The sequence below is a fragment of the Varroa destructor genome, unplaced genomic scaffold (assembly GCF_002443255.2).
Source record: "Varroa destructor unplaced genomic scaffold, Vdes_3.0 BEIS01000002.1, whole genome shotgun sequence".
NCBI lineage: Eukaryota > Metazoa > Arthropoda > Arachnida > Mesostigmata > Varroidae > Varroa > Varroa destructor.
This window is the reverse complement of record NW_019211455.1, coordinates 25,153,206-25,179,264: the sequence shown is the minus strand read 5'-3', so window position 1 is coordinate 25,179,264 and position 26,059 is coordinate 25,153,206. Positions and strand designations below refer to the sequence as shown.

General features: G+C 41.8%; 1 protein-coding gene and 2 long non-coding RNA genes across 9 annotated transcripts in view; 2 read left to right on the top strand and 1 right to left on the bottom strand.

Annotated features, from left to right (window-relative positions):
* Positions 1 to 19,061, bottom strand: part of MESR3 (misexpression suppressor of ras 3) — a 70,944-nt gene extending 51,883 nt beyond the window's left edge. For 2 of the 3 annotated variants that reach the window (XM_022793966.2, XM_022793974.2), the window contains exon 1: positions 18,630 to 19,061. The gene's annotated coding sequence lies outside the window, so the exon portion shown is untranslated. Of the gene's footprint in view, positions 1 to 6,892; positions 7,236 to 18,629 lie in introns of those variants that run through there. The other variant, XM_086979237.1, reaches the window with a different exon arrangement.
* On the top strand, positions 893 to 6,897 carry LOC147757575 (uncharacterized). 2 transcript variants are annotated; one of them, XR_015320391.1, is made up of 2 exons: positions 893 to 1,146; positions 5,992 to 6,897. It is a non-coding gene; the product is annotated as an uncharacterized LOC147757575 (long non-coding RNA). The 2 variants fall into 2 exon arrangements; XR_015320390.1 differs by lacking the exon at positions 893 to 1,146 and adding an exon at positions 5,657 to 5,807.
* Positions 7,302 to 26,059, top strand: part of LOC147757574 (uncharacterized) — a 22,884-nt gene continuing 4,126 nt past the window's right edge. Inside the window, exons 1-2 of one of the 4 annotated variants that reach the window (XR_015320385.1) lie at positions 7,302 to 7,946; positions 23,300 to 25,525. This is a non-coding gene — a long non-coding RNA (uncharacterized LOC147757574). Of the gene's footprint in view, positions 7,947 to 7,969; positions 8,415 to 21,216; positions 25,526 to 26,059 lie in introns of those variants that run through there. The other 3 variants (XR_015320386.1, XR_015320384.1, XR_015320383.1) reach the window with 3 other exon arrangements.

Sequence of the window (26,059 nt, the reverse complement as noted above, 5' to 3'; positions counted from 1 at the left end):
TTACGAATAAGTCGGCCATCGGCCGATATCAAATAGACCAATATCGAACGATTCAATTTTTCACCGATCACAGACAAGGTACAATCGAAAACGAAACTCACTTAATATATATATGCTAAAAGTATACAGGTAACTTCAGCCATAAACCAGTCCTTTGTGTTATTATAAATACATTTTATGCGTGCCGTCCTAATTAAGCACACTACAAAGCGTGTTCACATCTAGATTTCTTAGGGAAGTTTTATCGAACTCATGGTGGCTGAACAACTTGTAGAAGTTAGCTAACATCGACGAACTTTGTCGTATTCAGTCTGTAGTGTTATATTGATCTCTGTTTGTATAACTGTGATTACGCAATTAAGCGGGTTTTTGGAGTCCTACTGTTACATTAAAGATGGCCACAAGATTAAAGTCTATATATATATAGTGATTAGATTTGCCCGACATTTGTATATTGGCAAAGTTGCAAGTTAAACAGCGACGCGAGTTAACTTTCTGTTCGAAGTTGACTGATTAGCTTTGCATGATCACCAGCAGAATAGTTACCATTTGAACCAATATTGCTATCAAATTGTTTCAGTCAATCATCTTGTTAATCCATCATACGTATGATGAATGACGAGAAATTCTCTGACGCTCTAAATTCTATAGTGATTTACTGATGACTGGTTAGGAGAAAGAAAGACATGACGAGGGGTTATTTCAACTTGCAGGATTGATGATCATAATTCAATGGTCATATTGCACTTTTTTTCTTTATTGAATCAATCTGTTTGGATCATTTATTGTTAATTATTCTTGGCCACTTCTTTTTCTTGCCTCATTCTTTATTTGCTTAGTCTAAGCTGTTGCTATGTTTTGTTGAACATTTCTCGTAACGTATCCAAAGGTCTATAAAGCTCGATGGAGGGACAATTCGATATCGCCCTTCCGTCATGCTCACCGGTATGATGGCTCAGGGCCTGGCGGCACTGCCCTCTCTAATGCAGCCCTACTATTTTCATTCATGGATTCACCAGATTCTATTCATCTACGACATTGTTGTGATCTGAAGAAAGTCAGACAACCAGCGTCACGAATGCGTCGTCCAATGCCGTTTCCGTATCTTCTCATCGCGGAGACATTCGCGCACATTGTCACCCAACAGTAAGTGCAGGGCGGCTGGCCAACCAGCCAGACAGGTACCGGCGATTTATTCATTTCGCGCGCTACCAAATGAAATAGTTGCTTGTTATATTGCTACTGTTGTTGCGGAGTAGCACTGAATGTAACGCCCCCGTTCCCTTATGAAACGAAGCCGGGACTCCGTAGCGCCATTCTCATTACCGTCATTCCTGCTGATAGGATAGATCTGATACGTTTTACGCTGAATGAAAACGAGCATTTGTTGATATAAAGAGCCCTCAGCAACTGTAGAAGCAGGGTAAACACTCGTTGAACTAGACAGAGGCCTTTAACAGCGCCCTAATAGCCACAGCAACAGATTGTAGGACAAAAGGAGCAGCATGCTCAGTGATGGCGTTCGAGTAAATGCTCACTAGCCTAGGGCAGCGTTCGTATAGGACACGCTCATAGTGAACTGCGCGGAATGTGCCGAGAGTAACTGCTGACAGATGCCGGACGCGATAAGACCTAGTCGGGAAAAAATTGTTAGGTGCTCAAAAGCCAATGCCGCTTTTGGTGGGACTAGTAAGGGCAGTACTCTGAAGGTGGACTTGATAGCGAAGCCAAATTATATAGATCTACTATCTGGATTCCTTATTTCTTTTTTTGAATAGACCTGCTATAGAATCTTCGTGTTGCTGGTCCTGTTGACGTCGTGTGTCGTTTACAGGACAATGTGCCCTTTTTGCACTTCGACTAGCCGGGCATCGTGTCACGTCACAAGCATTATTGTCAGTGTTTACTTAATGACAATGTTCGCTGTAATAGGACAGCGTGAAAGGCGCCTGGTAGACCTGTGTATAGGGGGGAAAAAATGTCTTGCCATTTGACGAAAAAACGTGTAGAAAGTGTCGTCACATCAAAAGAGTCTATGGGTCGATCTCCCGCTGCCGCTTTCGTTTAGATTAGCTGTTATCGTTGTCTATTGTGTTAAAGCACGGACTTGTATAACTGTGCCATTGACGATTGTTAAGAATTGATTTTATATGCACATAAGTATAAATGTGTTATACGCAATAAATTATTATGCGCAACAACAAATGTTAGCTTGTCTACAGGTTATCGTCTACTAAACAAGTTCTTATCATTAAGTTATTGCAATTGAGTTTTTTGCTACGTAATTTTGAGATCTTTCGGTCCCGAACTTGGTCATGCTGCCACTTATCTGAAGGTATACACAACTGAAATCGCCACAATCATCTGACTTCCCTATCCAAATGCTAAAATTATAAACAATCATTGCCGTGATTCACATTGGCTTAAATATTTCCCGCAAGCTGTACTATAGAGATACATGATTCCGTTGACTAGAACATCGGCAGTCAAGCCCAGAAATACAGACAATGACCTCTGCATAGTGGCTATTTCAAACTGTTGGGCTTTTGGAAAAAGATTTACAAATCTACATTTTCAAATATACATGTATATATAAGGTGGTACGTTGGGAAAAAAACATCGCAGAACCGTTACAGGCATGCGTTCATCCGCTATTCTCGGCGCCGTCGGTTGTTATTAGGACAAAACAATAGAGAAAACAAAACAATATAGTGATCATGGGGAGCGGCAATGCGTCGTTGTTGTTGGAATCTTTTCGCGGCAGTTTTCATGTACATTTTAAAAGATTTGAGAATTGCTATTATGAGAGAGCTCCAGAACTTCGTTGTTTTCTTAAGTCCTAAAGGGCCTGCCTTTTTCTATACTTGTCGTTTTTTTCTTAAGTATCCACAGACTTTTTTCGCCTTTTTGCACTTTTTAAAGTTCTTGGCCGTTTTGAGCCCTTGGATTTTGGTATGGTATCAGGTTCGAAACTTGATTCCGGGTGAACCTGTTCGTACACAGCATAATTGTACGACATTTTAACAGGCCTATCCCGATCAAGATCTCTTGACGTACGGTCCGTATTAAGAAACTATTGATGGATTAGAGGAGAAACACTTTTAAAATCACATCGTAAACGGTTTAGATCCCCGATTGAAGTTGCAATAGCGCTGGATGTTGCCTATATTGAATACATGTGACCGTTAAGAATGGAACTTCTAGCATATTTGTTAACCTGTTTCTACAATATAAGAAAAGTTCTCAATTTAGACACGTCGTCTTATATATATATGACAGTGTTAAACAATAATTATCAGTAGTGTGTGAAAAATCTGAGCGTAATACGGTGTTTTTACTTCTTGACTTAGTTGATGCATCTAGAATAGAAACCTCCAGTGTGACTGCTTCATTTGGTGACGCTTCGTTACTTCACGTAGCTATGGTAGCTTCGTAAAGTACAAAGTGAGAGATTCACATACAGTAGATACACAGTTACCTAACTTCCGTAACGGAAAAGTGTTTTAAAGCTTTTTACAAAAGGATAACGATAAGTTTCTATAGAAGTCGGAGATATACATAGATACGCTTATATTCAGCTTCAAGATTTCAAGAATTATGTGTCCCAGTTCCAACCAAGGTTAACTAAGGCAACCAGTCCTCGCATACATATGCCCACTACCATTACATAGCTCTACATCGGCAGGGCTGGATTCCGCACAATCGACAGATCGGAAACTCACAGCTGCCAGTCGTCTGTCTTAATGATTCTTAATCATAAGAGTAGAGTAACAGGCTTCAGTAAAACTACTTGCTGCAGTATCTCCGGGCTGGGCAGCCCTCCCCTGTTTGCCCCAAAGCAAAAATCGCGAAGAGTTCTTGCGACAGCAGTACTAGGAACTGTAGCATAGCAATGTACGATTGTAGCGTAGTAACTTACTCTGGTTACGCAGCAGCGTTTTGTGCACTCCACGCGGGCGTCTGAGCATTATTATTACTACATAGATTTAATGAACATCTGGCGACTGAAGCCATTCAGCTCCATTGAATATAATCGGTTCGGCTTATGGAACATCGAACTGCAACAACAACAGCGCGCATTGGCGGCGACGGAAGATCGCTCTCGAAACCGGAATCGTTGGTCAACTCTTGCGGAGAAGAGATACTTCGAAATGCTCGGTTCCAAAATACATTTTGGTATTTGTTCAATGTTTAGCACTCATTTTGCCGCAAAAGTTCCGTTGAGAAATCACTCGTTCGCCATGTTTTGCCACTTGTTTTCTGGGCTTGTGAAGAACAAAAGCTGCTTTATTGATCGTTAGGCCTGATTAGATGGTGGTGCATGTAGCTTATCAAACAGCCGATTAAACTAATAACTTACGCCTGATATCATCTAAAGAAGGAAAAAAAAACGCATGCAAATCCGACAATTTGAACCGTACCTATATATAGGTGACGAGGAAAAAATTAAAGCAACCCTGACGTCACTATTGACATGTTTATTATTGATGAGTCTTCTCCAATTCGTCCTGAGGCTGATGCTAATAGCAGTGATGTCCGCATATGGACTTATAAGAACTTCATTAAAGCCGTAGAACTAACACAGTTTCGAAGTAAGCATGATGTATAGGGTTAATGGCGCAATACGTACTTAACGCGATCACCTCCGGCAGGTAAACGTGTTATTAGTAAACTGTACGTCACTTATGGCTACCTTTGTTATTGGCGTAAAAACTAAGCGGAATGGGTGTAATAGTTGCACATGTGAAATGCGTTTATCGGTCTCCTAAAACATTACGTATTGTAGATGCTTCGGACGTTCGTTTTTCTAATTATAACAGCTGCTGGAAAATAGTAGAAATCTTTCAATTGAGGACATATTGTTTTGTATATGATATAAAGGTACAGATATAGTAGAACGTCAATGTCTTGCAGATTATTGATAAGCTCAGAAGGGCTATCTTGCAAATGTAACTCCTATACACTTCAGTAATGGACACGTCTTTTCTGGCAGCCAAATCGTCTCCTCCTGAAACAGCTATCGCAATTTTCAATTATTATAGGCCAGTAATAATAATAACAATAATCGCGCATCGGTGCTTTTTGCGGATCAGGTAAAAACGCTGCCGACTGTTTTAAACCCGGGGCCATTGTTTGTCAATGTACAGTCTGCTTCTACCTGGTTTTTTAGGATATGCATATGCAGATCACGAACCATTGACCGATGTAACTGCCCTCGACAGATGGTTGTGTCCGCTGGCAGAAACGAGACGACAGTATGACACCGCTACTAGTCAAATATCAGCTAGGTATTCCACTACACATAGTGCTCCACAGTGGTGGAAGTAGCAGTAGCCTCGAGTCACTCTGTCTACCATCGATCGACCCTGTCCTCCTTATCCTTCGCATATGATAGCTGGTCCGCGCTCCTGCATATTTTCGCGCCCCATGAGGATGCTAGCGCTACAAAGGCTGACCGATGGCATGCAGCTTTGCATGCGCATGTGCGATCTCGGTCGTCTGGCATGCTGATAGAGACCAGAAGCACGACTCTGGTAGACGCTAGAGGCAGTAACAAGTGCAAAATGTGCACATGCGACAGCCGTGAGTCGTAGCTGGCGCGACGCCTGGAGGAAGGAGAACAGAGGGTAGTTGCTCGTCGGCTGGAGCTTTTTGTATGGATTGGTATGCGGAACCGTGGACAGAGTGGCATCAGTAAAAGAGTGCGCCAGGTGGTGGCCGGCGACAACGAGTACAGCTGGCGTCTCACTAGCGATGGGAACCTTGGCCGGCCAGGGCGGCGTACAGGGAACTCTAGCATTTGGAAGGTATTATGACGATTTACAAGAATTTCAAATGGCAGACGACCGAATAAGTAATAATAATGGTACAAGATCATCATGAGCTACTTCACATACTACAGCCGCTACCATATGAACTCGGCGCAAGAAGTATACTGAGTGAAGTATACCGGAGTTCGTTTACCAAAAGATTGTTTATTTTGTTTTGCAGATGACAGCGAACGATGGACTCCTAGGGCATCGCCAATATCAAACGCTTCAATGCAGAGTTACCGGCCCAGCTTGTGTATTAATTCTAGTTAAATTTTGGGCTAGGACATTTTATGGACGGGTGTGACGAAAGCTTGCAGCTAACGTACGACTCAGAACGATGAGAAAATGCAGATTCAATGAGTAACGTGTGTTGACAGTAGATAACGCACTTTTCATCGCAGCTTTGTTATTTTTCAAATCGGTGTTGAATCCTGAACACGTACGCTATTTTATTCTGACACGAAGAAGAGGTTCAACGAAGACGTTGTCCTACATGGCCTCTGCTAGCATGTACCTGTAACTGCGATGCACTGATCAAATCTGTCGACAATGGCTTTGAAAGAAAAAACGAAGCAAAGACTTTTTTGTAAAGCGTTTTATGAAGATGTTCACATAACACACACGTTCCTACAAGAACGCGCATGCCCACGGGATCGGATGAAGGCAATTTACATAGCGTCAGTTAAAGTCTTATCGATTGGAGTAACTACGTATTGCAAACAGTGCGCTAGTTAGGCAGAAGGTTGTCAGCGGCTTTGCTATAGTATGATTGAGTAGATTCGTAGTAGCCAAAGATCAGACACGCTGAAAACTGATCAGGCGATCAGCCGTAGACAAAAAGACCACTCGCGTTTTAAAAATCACGACACGTGAAATAACATAGAATATGATCAAACTACAAAATGCAAATTACAAATTTACGTTAGTTATCTATGTAGGACGTCTGGGCTTAACGGCCTTCAACAATGATTTCAAGTTGCTGAAATCCAATGTCTAATACTTTGCGTTAATGAAGAAGTAATTTCACTCGATAACAATTATTTGTCTGTACTGAATAAAAACTGAAGATGTGTGCTCACTTTTAGCAGCAGCTTGTTTTTTTCGAAATTGTCGATAACATACGTGTCTTCATCGACGATCTCCGTCAGCACAACAGGTTAAACTTACTCACGGTTAGACACTGTACCATTTCAGAGTCTTGCGTCGAATACGATGATTTAAAACAAAAATATCTGGACAAGTTCTCTGCACCGACTTCGCACCATCGAAAAAACCGATTATGTGCGAAAGCAGCGATTTCTTTTCAATGCCTTACATCCACGCTCTATTCGCGGTATGGCCACTCTAATACGACTTCATTTGTATGCGCAAAATGACTCATCGAAAAATTCCCTTTGCTCGCGCCTTTCCGCCTCCGCAACAGCTTCGGCACGCTCGCTGTTCGAGTACATCGATTGTGGCCAAAACAAACGATACGCAAGTGCTGCATTACTGGTGCCATCTGGTTAGGGCCTGTGTTACGTACCAATAGTGGTAAGTCGACAGCGAGCCAGCCCGCTTAAGCGCCTCTTGCCATCAGCCTTTGGCCGCATCCACTTATCTTCATTTTACCTGCACCGTTTTTCCATTGAGGGCTTAGCTACCTTTTTCAACCCATAGCTGTGGGTTTACTGCCGCCTCAGCTACAGTGGCTGCGAATACAGTGTTAGATTGGTAACAAACGAGACGCTGTACCACCGCACACATACACAAATAAGATGTTTCTAATTCCAGCTGCTGTCTTGAATATTGAAATCTACGTTTAAATCTGTTATTCTGTTGTGCGCCGTCGCGAGACACCGTGTGAGTCGAGCTCGTTTGTGTGTGCTACGGTCGTCATGTCTATGGTCCGGCATCAGTGTCACATCCGTTCCCGACACTGGCGATCAACTGAACGACCTATCCGGCTGTTATTTGTTACCATATATTAGAACTGCCTGTTGCTACGTGCTCCTGCAGCTGGTCTTGGTGCTGCTATATATCTTTGACTACTCTAAATTTTTGCTGCTGCCGATTTGCCGTCCTCTTCAGCATAAAGAGCTACTGAGGAGAAGGAAAGATGATGGGACGTGTGGAATCAGGCTAAGTAACAAAGTAAGTCAGGCTAAGTAACAAAGTAAGCAAATGGTGATTATGATGACGAAAATGATGCCAACCGCTGGTGTTGCAACATCCTTAGGGCTGAATAGCAGTCGGGTTTCTGAAAGTTGTCTCTCCTCCTAGCAGTATCTTGTCTAACCGGGCATCGGGCAGCATTTGCGAGTGTACACATAAGGAGACTCATCATTCACCCCTGTCGATAGCGCCAAACGGCTGAAGACAAAATGATACATTTTCGACCCAATAAATGAAGAACGCCGCCCATAAAGAGAGGGTGATCGTGTTCGGTTTTCCTGCAAACGAAAAGTTACTGCTTCTCGTACAGCTATGACAGATAATGGCGAGGCTGCACGGCTGTTGCACGCGTCGGCGTGACACTCACGCTGCCACCGGGAGCTTGGTGGCAGCGAAAAGGCAATGACCATCATTTCTATACGGCGGCCTCTTTCGATCAAGCGAGAGGTAAGATGCGACAAGAAAAAAATCTGTAAATATTGCCCCCAAAATTTGCACGGTGCAATCGGCTCAGCCGTTAAAAGTACTTAGGGGGTATTTACTCAGGTCCACGCGTGTAGCTGTCAGCGGCTTACCCCCGAAGTCGACAGCTCGCTAATAGCTCCTTTAAAGATTTCTATTTGTCGTAGTAAAAGCACAAATGTGCTTGTTTTTCCTTTAACTTTTCCTCAGCACTACTATTATCATGTTGTTATGAGTTTTCATTGTTATTTGTTGACATTACGCATTTTATATTTTTCGTTCACCAGACGTTATCGGTTATTACGATTATTAAGTTTTAATAGCAGCAGGTGTAAAGGTGACCTATTAATTACTTACAGCAATAATGGAACGAGCAGTACTGACAAAACTGCAAGTTTTATCAGTATCAAGCGGGAACAAGGGAAACCTGTAGAGCTTAAAAGCTTTCTTCGATTCGAAACTGACGTATAATAGGTTCCTGATGTAGTCAAGCAGTTCAGGGGTCGTTTTTGTTCACCCCGCAAATCACTGAACATAGTTAAATCAGCCGAGGCCAATTAGTACCATTGCAACGACTGACGACGATGATATCTTTTCCCCTCAAAGGCAGTCTAAGTATGCAAGGGCATCCCGGCGCTAGATTTAAAGTTACTTCCGCTCGTAGCGCCGCCAATAAAAACTACAGCAGCGCCTCCAGAAAACCAGTAATACGTCACTGCTACTATCATTTCATCAAATTTAAGATTCCTGCAAATTTATAGATAAATACTGATTAATACGCAAGACGAACGCAGCTTTTGGGGCTGAAGCTGCGCGGTAACTGGTAGCAAAACACATAGAATGGATTTCGTGTAAGAATGAGCTGGTGGACAATAACAACGACGATAGTAAGGGCCCACGAGGGCAAGTGATTGACCACTCGGAACAGGGCTATTGCTGCTTTACGGGGGAGCCAGTCATACATATACTATAGAATCAAATGTGTCATCCATTCAGTTAGACCGGCATTCCTCTTGTTGCCTAGTAGAAAAGTAATTAATTTTTCACAATCAAAATATTCGTATTGGAAAAGAAAAGTGGCTTTTACCTATAATTGCTAGAAAAAACACCACCAGATTGATATTAAATGGTAAAGCGATTCAAGCGTCTGCGATAGCCGTTTTTAATGCTAAGGAACTGGTAACTCAATCAAAAATCACTGCTAAATATACACTTTATATGAAAGCAAGCGAAGACTTCAAGCTAGAGCAGCTTTTTCGATCAGCACCAATGATCATCGTACGCAATGTGCTATTTCTGTTATTTCAACTAATTTTTGCTCGGATGTATCGTGCGATTGCGGAGACGGCTATCACCAATTGTAGCTATTACTACTACGGTATGAAAATTTCCCAGGAAAAGCATCGTTCTCATATTAATAGTCATTTTTTTTTTTTAATTACGGTTGGTAATTCGTATCAATCGAATACTCAACGGTAACTGTGCAAGAGCTATAGCTTTTTATTATTTCTACTACAGGCAATGAGATGTTGATCAGATTCACAATAGCTTTTATTATATTTGTTCAAAAATGTCCAAAGAAGCGGTAGCGGTGTGCATCGAGAGTTCATTCATACGGACGCTGACAAGCTTAGTTGCCGTATCTCTCTAAGGTTGCTGGTCCAATTGTACTCTGTTCACAGGCGTCCAGCATATTCTATAATATTGTGTGCAGTTAAATTGGCATCGTTACAGCTGGTACATCAATTTCATGACCAGTTTCTGTGCCCAGTTTAGAGGGGGCCGAAGAAGAAACTACAGTTGAAAAAAGTTGCTGCCAGCTATAGAGAGTCAATTCATTTTGATTACAGTTGGTCGGCGGTACACTTCTCAAGATGCTATCATGATGCCGTTAGCTGAAGCTCGTCGTCATGTCGAGTCGGCCGTTGCGGATGTGGCTCTTGCTCTCGCAGTAAGCAGTGCTGAAAAATTGCAAAAAAATCTGCCTGGACCTCTATCGTTAGACTTATCGCGTCCTTGTGGTCAACAAAGAATACAACTGATCGCATCACTGCACAGGACGATGTTACACTTCATTCATACGTGCTGCAGATCAATAAGATGCACGTGCGGCAAGGTTAGCTTCGGACTATTTATACTAAGATATCTGGTTAGCATCCGCAAATGCTCAGCAGCACTACAGGCAATACAACCTGACTATGCACGCTTCTCGACCTTACTATGCCTGACGCAGATGTTCTTGATACGAGAGAGGGTCTCTGTGCAATTCAGGTTATTAGTATCCGACGCGTCACTGAACCCCTCTTCTGCACTGACCTATAGCGACTAAACTTACTACTCCCATTACAGTCATCTATACGCGCTTGGGCATTCGTTGAAAGGAATGTGGGTCTATCTATACCTTTCAAGAAACGGACCGAATAACTCGAAGGGAGCAAAGAAGGAACAGACTGGCTAGCAAAACATATGTACATAATAGGTAGGATGCTAAGAAGGCGCCACTCCGAAACAGAAAGAAGAGCGGGCAACAACGACATGGAATGTCCAGCAGGCGCAGGAGTCTGCGGCGATTATGGGTATATCTATTCGCAAGAAAACGACAGGTTGCTAGCGCATGGCACAATGGACTTGTCGCGTAACTTCGCTCACTGGTGTCGCACTGTCCCATGTGCATCCGATGGCCTGCGTCAGCGAAAAGAGTACTCGCTAGGGAGCACAATCACAAGGAGAAATTGAAATGGGGCCAACAATAGGGGCACTTCATAGTACACAACATTATGTTTCGATTTTTTGCCCGTCTGCGGTGTATGGTTGAAACAAATCTATGACGCGGGTCGTATCCAGCAGACGCGTGCGCACACAATGAACGAGGAAAGAGTTGTTCGTATTTAGAAAGATTTAATTCTGGTGCTGAGTTGCATTCTCGTTTTTGCTTACTCAACGCAAATTAACCACCAGATTAAAGAATAACTTTGCACGACGATGTAATCATCTAGAAATGTGACAAATGCATAGACCTTATTCCATGTACCTATAATTAAGGTACGTATAGGTTTGCATGGTCGACATAACATCAGAAAGAATCCCCCAGTTAGTAAGGACACGGTTTTAGCCTGTTAACCTTGGTCCTTTGGAGCAATGTTGCAGCATCCGTACACACAGCCGGCACACGAACTAAAACACAAAATGCACAAAGGTAAAACTTCACAGAATCATTATTATAGTCATTATATTACATTACAGTGAAGGCAGGAACATCGAACTGTTCTTTAGGATGATTCCAGTGGCTCTGCGATGGCAAACAATACGGTAATTGCTAAACGACTGTCAATTGTCCTATCTGCTTTCAGCCTTCCTTCAATTTCCTTTCAATCCTTTCTCTTTCGCCCTCTCCCCTGTCCTGGGCCTCTGGTATAGACATGGAAATGCAGAAGTAACTGGAAATTTCTTTCCTCTTACTTTCATCGAAAATGGCAGCCGTCGTAAGAGCCGAAAAACAGCGGCGACACGGGCTGAACAACTGATGGTCATAAACGAACAGAAACCACCTGGCAAATTTTCGATGTAGCGCTCACAATAGGGATTTTTCAGCGCATATGCATATAGTACACATCTGTACATGCACACATCCATATTTTTGGAAGACTACGCAATCGCCCGGCGTCTGCAAGCGTTGAGTACCCTGATGTTCGCTGACGATACGAATAAAACAGTTGCACTGGTCGCCGCCGTCTATTTTCTGCATAGGACGCATCGTTTGGCTTTCGTCTTTGTTATGTGGCTTTTTTGTCTTCTATTTCGAGTGTCATTACCTTTTTTAAATGCTTGCACTTCTTGACAAACGCTTACCCACATTTATACACACAGTCAAAATTATCAAGTGTCCTAGTGAAAAGGTAGCCCGCCCAGGAGTACTTAACTAATAGCTACGTTACCGACTCCGATACGGTAGAAACAGGCACCCGACGCTAGTCGCCGAATCATAGCATTGTCGGCAAAGTGGCAAAAAACAATTATAAATATTGATCTTTAGCAGTCGTCTTCTGTTCGTATCCTCCCTTCCCGTTGGCTGTTCAGCTTCGTTCATCTATCTGTTCGCGGGCATTTATATGATTGGGTCGGTAAATTCTATAAAGCATTTAGCTCAATACATAGGAATCGAGCGATTGCGTTGCCTTTTTGATTATGCCAAAAACAATTCGCCATAGCACCCTTCTCATACGCAGTATTCCCTTATATATGTGCAACGCCAAGGTACTGCCGCAATTGATTTTCACCGAATGCCAGAATCATAATGTCATGGTACCAAAATAAAATGCACCTGATTTCGGACGAGTAAAATAGTTATTTCTTAGCGTTTATAAGGTACAACAGATCAATTCATTGTTGCGACCTAGAATTTAGTAGGTTATCAAAAGCGACCGGCTTTTGGTCGCTAGGGCAGTGCAAAAGGATTTGCGACAGAAGAAAGTCAACCGATCTGAATCAGCTGCTGGGTCTCAATCGATAAAAAAACAGACCGAGATTTCGATGGTGGGTAGTAATAGCAGCGGCAGTAGCAAACACGATAACAACGACAGAATATAGTAACGATACGGCATTCCAGTTCTGTCCAGGATTGACATAGTTTTCACCGTAGATTTAGTCGCTTCTTTCAGGCTAGAAACTGACAACTCCCAGCCGTCTACCTCACTCATTGTTATCGGCTTTTGTGCGCCTTTGGCAAATATCGTGAGGAACATGTAGAAGGGCATGTTATCAAAACAGAGACAAAAACAGAGACCGCTAACTTCAGTGTTGAATAGAAGCGCGAGAGTGGATTTACCAGAGAATCGTGTAACGTAACAGGGACAAGACAATGTTGCGAGATGCACACATACACACCCACAGACAAACAAAGACAGAGAAGTTGCGCGCGTTTTTTGTCTTTTTCTATGAAAGGAATCATGGCGGCTTCTATCTCGGCGAGTCCATAAGCCAAATTTACGCATAAGCTTGATAATGCTCTATACAGAAATTCAGCAAAAAGTTAAGAAGGCGATTTTTGTTCCGACGAAAAACTTGAATGTACAAACGTACAAAAAGGAAAATAATCGCCTTTGAAATGATTGTTGCCGATCGTTCAAGCAACTTACAAAGCTCGAGGTAGGTACTAGATTGGTTCGACTTTCTAGCTCGGAACTCCCAGTTCGGAAATATTCTCCAAGCTACGTTTGATCGTCTTACGTTTATCTGAACTTGCATAAAACACTGTAAAAATTTTGTAGCAACAAACTGGTTTCTGCAAGTGCAAACAGAGAAGTAGATAATCGGAACTAACTAGTAACCGCGACATGTACCGTGTCAGGCAGCAAGGAATGACCTCTTCCTGCTATATCTGGTGGCAGATGAGGAAGGTTAGGGGCAGTACGAAAGAGGTAGCTTGAGTAAGACAGAAGAGGCCTAGCGCCACAAGCTATGTCGTTAGCATCTGGCGTTGTTACAGGTCAATGCCAAATCTTTGCGCCGATGGATTGAAATGATGATGACGGCTTCAAGCACATGGCAACATGTGTCGACCCTTAAATGAACATGCCATAACAACAGAACATCATTTGTTCATTCAAGTCGTCATCGTCGGTTATCCTTAATAATGTCGATTCGATCAGCTCTGCTATCCGCAGCTCGATCAACGTCCTGCGACGATATTTCGCCTTAAAGAGACCTCCGTTACAAACAGGACAGTTCAAAATTTTTCGTAAGCACAAGTCGGCTTAAGTTCTGCTCCAAAATAACTTGTGTCCGCCTGTTCCGTTAATGACTGGCCCCCTGAGTAAGCCTGTCTTTTGTCACGGACGTGCTTCCTATCGCCGGCCCAAAATTCACAAGAGTAAGCGGCTAAGTGTTCAAGTAAGCAACAACTGGATGATCGTACGATATTCGTCGCCTTGCTGGAGTGCCGTCCCCAGTTAGCAGGGGGTCTGTCTTTCGTATAGCTATGCCAGGTTTTTTTTTAAGTGAGTATGTTAACGGATTACCCGTAACCGAGAGGCGCCAACAGAGAACGGAGTAGTGAGCAGACAAGAAGGCAACGGGAGAAACTGAGATATAAACGGGAATTTCAAACGACATCCAAATTCTTGAACGCATGAAAAAGTAGTAGTAATCATATCAGCGACAACAAATTAGCAACAAGCACAACAACATCAACAATAATCATAATAATAATAATAACGATGCCGACATAGATGATATACTAAACTTTGACACGATATGGAAGCTAGTTCTATGAACAAAAGCTTTAAAGAACGAGAGCTAAGTATACTTTGAGTCTAACTGCTTTGCTTCCAGCGTCTTCTTGTTACTTCTTCTGCTTTGCATCGAAGATAAATGCTCGCCATTTAACAATCATCACCACAACCGTTTGGCGACAATAACGACAGCGCAGTCGCTTCCGACTTAACGACGGCAGACGCTAGCAGCTACAGATTTTGTCTCGTTATTGTTTAATCAAATCGATAATGTTCTCTTTTTTTTTTCTTTCTTTTTGTCATTTTTCCATACCAGCATTTTTACGTTAGCCGAATGTTTGGATCTGCTGCTGTTGTTATTATTGCCATTCGTAGCGTGTTAGGTGAAACAGCTAGTTTAAAAGCAGCAATAGGAGCACCCCGTCAAGAACAATGGCTAGGTTCCCCTGAAGAGCGGCGGCCGTGGAACTAACAAGTTGAACGAGAGTGTAGATGGGAGGCGATTGCAGCCAAAACGAGTCGGGCAGAGCTAGAGGAGCGGCAAACGGACAAGGGGGCGGTAGTGGGGCAGTGAGCCATGGCAGTTACTCGCATAATGAACCCCTTGCTTGACTCCAATGCTTTACGCGCATTATCATTGTTACCGGTTACCAGTATAACGTCGTTTCGATCGCTGTCGTTAAAGATAGCAAATAACTGGAAATTGTTGGTAACAATTTTTTTTTTCTACGAGTGTATCGTTGTTAGCTTCCTCTTCATGGTGCTGATAACTGACAAATTGACCATTTTTTTATTGTTTTACCTCAAATTTCACCGGTTACGACGTGTCTTCATTTGATTTGGTGGCGGCCCTCTTCCACTCTGCCAAGGTTTCATTAAGTCCCGTTTTGGTTTGCCAACCCATTGACAGTAGCGTAATCGAAGCGGACGCTCTTTGCCCTTCCGAGAGGACGAAATGTCACGTGTGCTGTATTTCGGTTCAAGCAATAAATACAAAGCGCGACAGAGAGAGAAAGCTCCTGATTGATTCAGCAGCTTTCCTTCGCATGTTTCGATCGATAAATAGCGAGGCCACTTCACCTTAGAAGGTGCCATAACAGCATCAGTACTTCATTCAGCTTGTACGGCGTGCTATCGACTTTACAGGATTTTAGCCAAAATTTACAAAACTAACTGACTGACCTACCGAACTGTCCTGATATCAGCCGAAAATTCATATAATAGATTAAGCTGGCAGACAAGGCCATGTTGAAAAGTAGCAAAATTCATTAAAGGTACTTTCATTCATTTTTAATATAACAGATATGGTACAGACGAATGATCTGCATCATGGCGACGTTATGCTGCTTAACAGAAATCCACGGAAGTTACGTCGCCAACTTAAACGGATTAATCGTGTGTATTTCGTTCGCCTGGCTAAACTGTTAAATGATGGTGATTTTTCGTGGCCTGAAGGAACCCTTTTAGCTATTTAATACTGCGGCGGTGTCTGCATTGATTACATGAACTAGCCCATATTAACTGTGTCGTAGCCGCTACGAAGCGGAGTAAAAGCCGTTCAGATCTGCGCGAAATACGATGCAGCGTGCCGTAAGCAACAGCCGAGATCAGTAGGACTCGATAAAGCATCCTTAAATGGCCTTACTTGCGAAAGCAGACACCATGAGCCATCTTGCTTTCCGGCGTATCGTCAGATACATCTCTCCAGATGCTAGTTTATATAGGTTTTTTTTACGTTAAAATATGCTAGTCAAGTTCACTGTGCTAAACGATAAATAAGCTAACTTCACAGAAAAGCACAAATTCTGTTTTTTTTTTTTCTCCCTGATTAGCGCGCTGCGTGATGGCTGTTCTTACGAAATAACTATATATGGACGCGCGAAAAATTAACGTATACCTTGTTTTGTTTCGCTACTGCTTCAATTACTAGCGTCATAGCATTATGTTACGCTAACGAGGTTAAAGAGCAAGCTTCACTACCCAGCCAGACTCGGAGCTCTGCTCAGCGGTCAGCTTTTGTTAATTCTCATTGTGTTTATAGTGTGTAGATGTATGGTGACCACATAATCTTATCCCGGTAAAGAAATACATTTCGAAGCGCAAGATTAACGCGCTTCATTTGACCGTATATACACTTGTGCTAATATCATGGCCGTCTGTGTGGCCTTAAACTTCAAAATGTCCGAAATGTATACTGTCGTGCTTAGTACCCTATATGAACTAAATATCAAGGTATAGCCACAGATTCTATTTCAGAATTGTCGAAACATTCGGCCGGATCGCCCAAGGTCTACACGAACGGAGTTTCCATAGCTGCTCACTTTCAGTATATGCAAATCAATATGCATCAATCTGCGGATCTGTATTTAGGTTTCCGGGTCATTGAATTTCATTGTTGCATTATGTCGAAGAGACGCTCAAGCTCATTGATAACATTTTAATAATGATCTTTTTTTTTTTTTTTTTGGAAAATCGAGCCAAAAGCTTCTCATAGATAGTACATTTCGTGTTCAGGATTGTGCCAATTTTTACAGCAGATCATCTCCATTACATTAATTGTCGTAAGTTTTTTTCAGTTTTCGAAACGGCTAATATTTTCATTCCTGTTTGCACTGAATTAAATATCTATAGAAAACTCCGTGTTTCTATGAAAAGCTCCTTTTTCCGCTATGCATGAACCGAATGAAAAAAAAAATGATTGGGTAAGTTGCTTTTGTGTGCTTATTCGGTCCCGTATATGCGTATTCTGTGCCTTGACGTCGAGAACCTAATGTGTCGGTATTTTGATTTTAAACTTCTATAAACAGTCTAGTTTACAAGTTACGAGGTGCATAAAGATATATGCATGGTCTCACTTGAACGAAAGTTGAACTACCTAATCTCCGGTCAAATCTGACGCCGTCCCAAAGAAACGAGAGAAGGGCACGTTACGAAGCTATTTTTGGTTACTGGTACCATGTTATCCCGGGAGAAATACAGGGTGGATGATAATCTTCAATATACAGGCAAAAGACTGTGTTTGTTCCTGCTTTTGCTTAGATGCTAAATAGAACCATCGTCACTGACCACGAAGCTCTTGTTGAAACGCGAGAATACTACCGGACGAATATGTAAGATTATGCTGCGTAATTCAATGCAGCCTATATTTTTTTTGTTAATTTTGTTAAAGGCAGTGTTGTCCGTCGGTCCATCGATTCGTTCGTATCTGTGTTGGTCTAGTCAATATTCTAAAGAAGCGCATAGGGCAATCTGGATGGTCACTCAGAGTGAGTCATTCGTTTTGTCCGCCGCCGTCGTCTCGCCTGCCGTTGTTGCTATAATCTACATACGAACACGCACCGTTTTGTGGAAAATTAAGCAAACTTCCTGCTTGTGGCATCTTCCATAAAGTGAAAGAAGAGATTATAAAGAAGTCTCATAGAGATGCATTGACCCAAAGCTGCCCAGTTGCGCGGATGGTTGAATTGCCCCCACAGGTACTAGAACAGGATTGATACTCCCGTCAGAAGAGACCGCGTAAATTCATAGGTGCTTTTATTTACATGCACGTTCAAGTTGGTTAATAGGTATGTTTGTAGATATTTCTAGCTAAATTTATTTCATCTATTTAGTTGGGAAGATGAAGGAACAAATCACAACTGGTGGGTCTGGTTCACAGCTCTTCCGATGTTACTTTGATCATTTCTAACTGTTCGCGATTATTGGGATCTTAGAAGAGGAACTGTCCTATCAGGCAGATATACGGGAAGTTACACAGAACAGAATAGGGGAGGGAGTGATACAGTCAAAATATTGACACGACTTAGAACCATCATGACTGAGTCTCACTTCATGGTTTACCTCTCATAGCATGATTATATAGCAAAACATATATCAGCGAATAAGTGGTAGGTGGTATAACGTATTATATTGATAATTATTGCGGGATAGATAATTTAATGCGACCTTGCAAGGTTCCCATTCAGCTTACCTTTTTCTAATGAAGCTGAAGCCGGCTGTTGGAACGTCGAGTGCAGACGGAGGAGCAACCCCGCGAAAAGCTACTAATCTTGTTCTATATTCGATGATTGTTCTTGCATTAATATATCCAAATCAAAATACCGGTAAACCCTCAAAACAAAGTTGACGCTGTTGCGTTACTGAAGAGCCCTTTACATCCAGTCGACAGTTAATTTATAATTTTTTCTCTGTTTAATGGTACTCCGTGCGCACCACTGTGATCCGACTCAGGAGGAGCACTTAAGCAAGCGGTTAACTGAACGGTAAATCACAAATCACTCCCTGCTAAAGTAGACTAGTTGTGGAAATGGTTGTAGTTTCTGCGCGAATCTACTATTTCGGCTGATGGTTTTTCGTTCACGGCAACCATCGACGCACACCCGTCCGCTGTTCAATTTCAACTGAAGAATGTTTTCGGCAGACGGGCTTATCGCCGGGGTGTAAAAAGTTACAAATCCGCGCGGGTACACCAGCGCCATCTAGCGCCACTACTGCTAACTTGGTGACAGGTGAAGGTATGCGGCGGAGCTCCGTGGTGCACTACGGTATGCATTACAATCCAGTGCTCGATTCAGCGAGGTGTACTGGCTAGGTACTTCCGAACAGCCTTCTGGTACTGTGGTGACTTAAGCGTCTGCCAGTGAGCTCACGCTATTATCTCTCTTGCTGCTGTCGAAACGAGTGTGATTGTAGGTCGTTGGGAGAACGTATAGGGTTCATGTACAGAGAAGAGTTGATCCGTAAGCTATCCGCTGCTCAATGGAATGAAGGATGTCCCAAAAGCATATGGCCACGGATAGCGTAAAAATACAAGAAAAAGCAGCAGATGTGCTACGAATTATGAAGGAAGAGGTAGCGAGTGTTGCGGGACCAGTGAGGAAGTCGCTTAATGCCATGCGCTCTAGAATTGCATCCAATTTTTGGAACATTCATGGGAAACGGGTAGCATTATGGCTCTCAGTAGACGCCCTTCTCATACTTACGAACGAGAAGAAGTAGAGCTTCAACGACTTGAGCACAGTGTAGAGTTGAAGCTGGCATATTGCGACAGAATGAACCGATTGGCTACACTCACAACGGATGATAAAATGCAGGCTATAAGCGCACATTTAGGGAAGTATGTCAGAGAATAACAGAACAAGGTACATAGAGCTAACGGCAGCACTGTCATTGGGCATGTTAGCTGAAGTTTGGCTTATATTCTAGTCAACCTGTTCTATTCGCCATCTCTAGCCATAGTTGGAAATATAAATATTACGCTGTGAAATGTTTGTGCATACACATATATAACTATCTCTCAAATTGCTTACTTGCTATTGGCGCTGAAATTTTTTTTTGATGAGCTTTTATATGCTAGGTTAAGGGAAATCCTTGGCCAATATAAATAAGTATATTTTTTGAACAGCTCGAACGCATGGTTAAGTACCCCCCCCCCCCCCCTGCAACGTCTACTTCTCCGTCCGGCTTGTAGAATTTTTAGCTTGAACACTTTTGTCGAGTACACATAGAACAAGCGAGACTTCCAGCTGCTCCGCAGTCATCTGTCATTATAGAGCTTGCTACTACCTAGAAATGTAACCAAGTATGATACTTCGTTTCCGCGAGAAACCCGCTCCTTTGAGAACATTGTGATTTTGAACAGATCCGCAGCTCATTAAAATGTCATCTCGCTTTGTTTTTTTCTACTACAAGAGGCATAATTGGTTTTCCTCGAATCTATTTAGGATTCACTGCTCGAATGACTCCCCACACTCCTTTTTGCCTGTTTTTCTAATGAGTGCGACGTACTGATGTGAGTGTACAGTTCCATCTCGGCTAGTCGAGTAATCAGAGCTGAGTCTGAGAACGTAGTTACGAATACTTTCTTGCTCATTTGGCTATTTGTTACTTCAATGAATTCGGACTTTTGACGGTTTCGGCCGCGATGCGCTCACTTGCTGTGGGCCTCTACGACGATTGCCCTGGCGTAAACACTGGGATAAACTGGTATAAACAAATAACTTGCCGCTATATTATTTATAAAGGGCAGAATTCCTATTTGGTCAGTATTGGTGCCTGTCGTAGGTATTTATGCAGAATGGATCGCTGCACAATGCAAATATATTTCAAAAGAGCGTATTTTCTTTAAAAGCCCATTATCATTCCAACGAACAAGTTATGATAACGGATATAACCGTAAACTTACTTACTGCATACTACCTCAATAATCTGCTCAGCCAATCCAAAATACTTTATTAAACTTGTCGTAGCTTTAAAATTGGGGCAGCTTTGTAGGCCGTCACAAAGGCGTGTACAGCTAAGCTTAAAAATAAAGTGTTCCAAATTAAATACACTATTTCTAATTTGAAAGTATAGTAATACGTGGTTTATATATATATATATATATATATAAAAGAGAAGGAAAAACAATTTTTCCCTCTATCTGCTCAAAAACATAATCGCTAAAAATACCTTAAGCACTACCAGTTAATTAGTCCTGTCGCGTGACTAACTCTAAATTATCTCATATTAGTTATATAAGTAATGAATGACACCGAACTTGTTTTACAACAGGTATGTATTCCGAGTAAGAGTTCACAGTGCGCTTGTTCTCTCTTTCTCTCTCTCTCTCTCTCTCTCTCTCTTTCTCTCTCTCTCTCTCTCTCTTTCTCTCTCGCGCGCGCTTTCTTTCTTTCTTTCTCTCTCCGTGTATCTGTGTGTGTATATATATATATATATATGTATATATAGCTAACATCATTTTTGTTATCAACTTTATCTTCGTTAATTCACTATTATCAGCTCTTTACCCTTCTGCTTGTTAACCTTTCAGACGGTACCTCCGTTTAGGTATAATCGTATATTTGTATCATATTCATCTATTGTGTACTCTGTAATCAGAATCATCATATGTGTTTGTTTATGGAATCATCATTTTCGCATCGCTTTCGTGATCATAGACCTCATTATCAATATCTCCGCTTCGTTTTTGTGTCGTTCCTTCGTGTCCTGCCTCTAGCCTTTTCTCGTGTTAATGGCCTATTCGTAAATCTCTTGTTGTCCCTCATCAGAGCATCGTATCTCTTTTGTCTTCATCGTCCATGATACCTTCAACAGTTCACCAATTGGTATTAATGGGATATGGACCATTTGTAGCTCTCTATACAAATATATTATCTATTTTATATGGATATATATTCAATTCTTTAACCTTCTGTGTCGTTTTCTCGTATATATTCAGTCTATAATACGTACTTCTCTTTATATTTGGCTCGTGTTCTCAGTCTATCGAATTTTCCCTATGTTTATCCTGTCTGCCACACTGCCAACGCTTATAAACACCTAGCGTCTGTTTTTGCCTACGTTTGCATCGATTTATCCGAAAGCATTTCGAATTAGATTTCTTTTGAGTTTAGTATTTATTACGTCTTGTTATAATCATGTGTTCTGTAACTAACAATTTCTCGGACATAGCGTATGAGGTTCTGTTTGTTATCAAAATTACATTGTTTCATGTCGCTTAAGCACAGCAAGAGAAAGGCCTTGGGTCACGATCTTTCACGGCTTTTCGAACGGTGCAAATCCGTCCAGTCTAAATGTGTCAACTTTCTGTTCAACAAAGAGGTACAAGGTGCTCGTCTTTCTCTGGATAGTATGACATATTTGACTATCATTTTAATATTAACACCTTCCTTTTTCGCCCACTGGTTATTGCCGCCAGTGGATTTATTTGTTTACGATTCTGTTGTTCAACACTTAGGTGAAGTTGTTACGAGCTCGCGTTTTTTTAGGCTTAGCCACTATCCAGTGCATTGGACAGTATCGCTTCAACTTACACAACGCCAATCGCTTCTTTAAGATATATTATTCATGCCCTGAACGTTTCTATACGTCCACCATATACAAGCGTTTTATCAAGCGCGACATGTAGTACGATTTTCCCTACCTCACAGCGCCCATTATGCTATTGAAGAGGACATTCAACAAGGAAAGGAGCGCGTAGCACGCGCACTTAGCTTTTTACGTTTGAAAAGTTCTTTTGAGCGATACTCAATGTAATTTTCTTCCGAAGGCGAATATTTTAGTTTATGCCAAAGGCTATCCTCATTGCGCATAACCCGTGATATTACATATTTAATCTGTATCTATATATACTAGTTTATGGACCAACGTGTCAGCTAACTGTGATATCAGCACTTGTCTTCTTTTCTTTCTGCCACAATAACGATATACACTTACTTATATCTATCACTCTCTATTTATGTGTGTATACGTTTTGCGACATGTTCGTGATACTGGTTCATGCCATTTTTCTCTTGGCCTCCAATGATCTAACATGGTCTGTGTGTTTTTTTTTCTTTTTTTGGCCTACGTATACAACAATTTTGTTTTACTTTGCTTGTTATTAGAGTTTTTATTTCAAGAACAATAACAATATTACCCAATTCCCTCACATACGATAGAGCTCGTTCCGGATCAATCAACGTAATCGCAGACGTTTGTTTGTAACCGATGTGTGTTTTGGAGTGTATGCATGCGTGTTATATATATGTCTATAACATTATCATTGCTAATACCCATGTTATGGTGTATGGTTGTCTTGTATGATCAATTTATTCTAGACTGTTTTTGTCTATTTTATGTCTGCCGTCGTCATTTTAGGTGAGCATTTGTACACGTAAGGTGACGTTTTTCGAGGGATACCTAGATATTTGCCGAACTGACTCTGCAGGCTTGTCGGCACAAAGCGGCGATCAATCCAATCAGTCGCCATTATAATGGTAACCTACAGTAGAATCATTTCTGTTATTATGTTGCAGTGTCATAGGCTCCTGATAGGTGTCCTTTTCAATTCAACGGGGTAAATTCATTAGAATAGCTAGGCGACTGATTGACGGATTGACTGGACGCTGCGATCTTAACTCCTCAAAATTTCTTCTATGCATTAGTATTATCGTAATAGTTATTATAGTAACTGCAACGGGGTGTTAGGCATACGTAAATGTCCTCTACCGCTATATTTGATATGCATTATTATAGAACATCAATCAACGACTATATAGGCAACAGGTATAGTCATATAAGCACGGATATTATTACTGTAGTTTTGTTATTATCAATATTATGCTTATCATGATCTTGGTATTCGTATATAGTTTGCTATGGCTAATGTAAATAACATCGGCTCCTTTACGTAGTGGCTAAAGGTAATCCTATATATGAATAGGGTATAAGTACCAGTAGTGCAGGTTATTTGCGGGGCCCAATAGGACAAAACTTACGAGGCGGTCAGGATGACTTGAAGAAGGTAAGATTCCGTTAGGTGACGCTGTCGCCCTTCCCCCCCTTATGACTTTTCAGCTATACACCTGTTCATCTGCTTTTTTTCGTCTGCAAATGGCCAAAGATGACGTTGCGTTTGGAGTAGTTCAATTTCGACAATGAGGATCTGCCGGAGCCGTGTCGATCCCGGTTTCTCTGACCACGTGCGATCATTGGCGACAATGATGTGAGTTCTGCTTTGAGTGTCTTTGTCGTTTCACGTTAATATTCTCCTCCACTGCGCAGACACATCCATTTTGTTACTGAATCTTCGCCATTTCTGCATATGCCACTGACCAGAAACAGCTGATTCGACAGCATGTCTTACCTTTACCTACTTACAGGAGGAAAGTGTACCAGTTTGGAGAGGATCGGTCGATCGGCAGACTTGTAAATGTGGTGGCGTTGGCTAAGGGACAATGGAGCCGTTGATTTTTAGTTAGGTTGCTGCTTCAAATTAATTCGCCTTTCTCTTGGCTTGTCTTAAAGATGACCATTGGAATGAGCGCTTCGTATAGCCTTGGACCAATGGCGGTTAGCCGACGCCTGCCCACCAAGCAACTAGCCAGCGTTGTGATGCAGACAGCTGAAATCAAGCTCTGTATATTTTTGCACGCCCGTAACCTGTTGCATTTCATATTGCTGACGTCCTCTTCTTTCCAGGCGCCCGATGCCAACTCTGCTAACTATAACAAATACTGGAACAATGTAGCGGTGTTTTCCTATGGCGTTAACCAACTTTAGTTCGTTCATTTCTTTAATAGCCTTTTCTATCAGCGTCAGCGTAGTGATCATCGAGATCGCGACAATTATTACCAATAGGTCAATCTGAGATGATGTCCAGTCATGTTTTGCATTGAAGCTTATAATAAATGTAACGTTAAGATAAAATGATGAAAAAAATCAAGTGAAACATTTGTATGAACACTTCGCTACACTTCGCTATACTTCGCTACAGCTCATACGAACTAAGCGCCTGCAAACTAAAAGGAGCGATCGCACGTTAGTCCCAAGTCACGGAATCATTCCCTACATTCTTATATAGGCTTAATTGCGCAATCGTATATCCAACTGATTACTCTTATAGACAAAAGAATAATCGTGCGACAAAAAATTTCCTTTGATTTTATACTTCTCAAAACAGAAATCAAGATTTGTTTTAAGTGGGATGCTTTCAAGAGCCAGGCCTTTCCGTGACGACTCTGCATGGGCGACGGTAAAGTTCTCGCGGGTAGGTCTCGTTGAAATTACAACAGTTGCCGGTCGCACGAGCAGACGCCTTGTGAAGCGTCCTTGTAGCTATATGCTGAACGAGCAGGCTTTTCTTACAGCGACGAATGATCGATACGCGAGTACTATCGTGATTGCACCTACTTGCGCGTCATATCGATTACTAACATGACTAGTAGTGCAGTATTCTCGGAGCATGATTTTTTCTAGTGGAAATGACTATCTGTGATGAAAATTGTCATTTTAGGCTCAAACATTTTTGCAGCAGGGTTGCATCGCGGGTTCGTCTTCCGTGCGCTGGGCCTTAAAGCTGTTACCTGTCTATCTTCATACACGGTCTGTCTTTTCCTCTAACGACTAGGTAGTGTGTTTAGTAGTAAGATACGGCATTCAAAATGTCGTATCTGCTCGTAGCGGTATCGGCTGTTAGTGCTCTTCTCGTTCTTTCTGTTATTATATAGTAATAATACTTGAAGCAGGCCAGTTTTGAAAATTATTCTTTTAGCTAATTATTTAACACTGACGATAGGGCAGTAAGTTTAATCACGTCTGTGATGAATCAGATTATCGTATTTTTCAAGCTGGTATATTGCAAGAAAGCTATCCGGTGATAGATCGTGAAACAGCATTTTTTTCTTTTATCCATTGCATTTTTCCGAAAGCTTTGCCGGACAAACAGTAAAAACCATGACTAGCACATAGACATTGTCAGAACTGTCAGTGCCTTTTCATGCACGTGAAACTCCTAGAGTCGTGACGGTAGTGAAAATCTATTAGAAACAGATCGAATTGGAATAACTGTATGTGAAGTTCTCTGCTATATATTTTCTCTATACGTATGCGAGTGGAACTAGCGACAAAAAAAGTGTA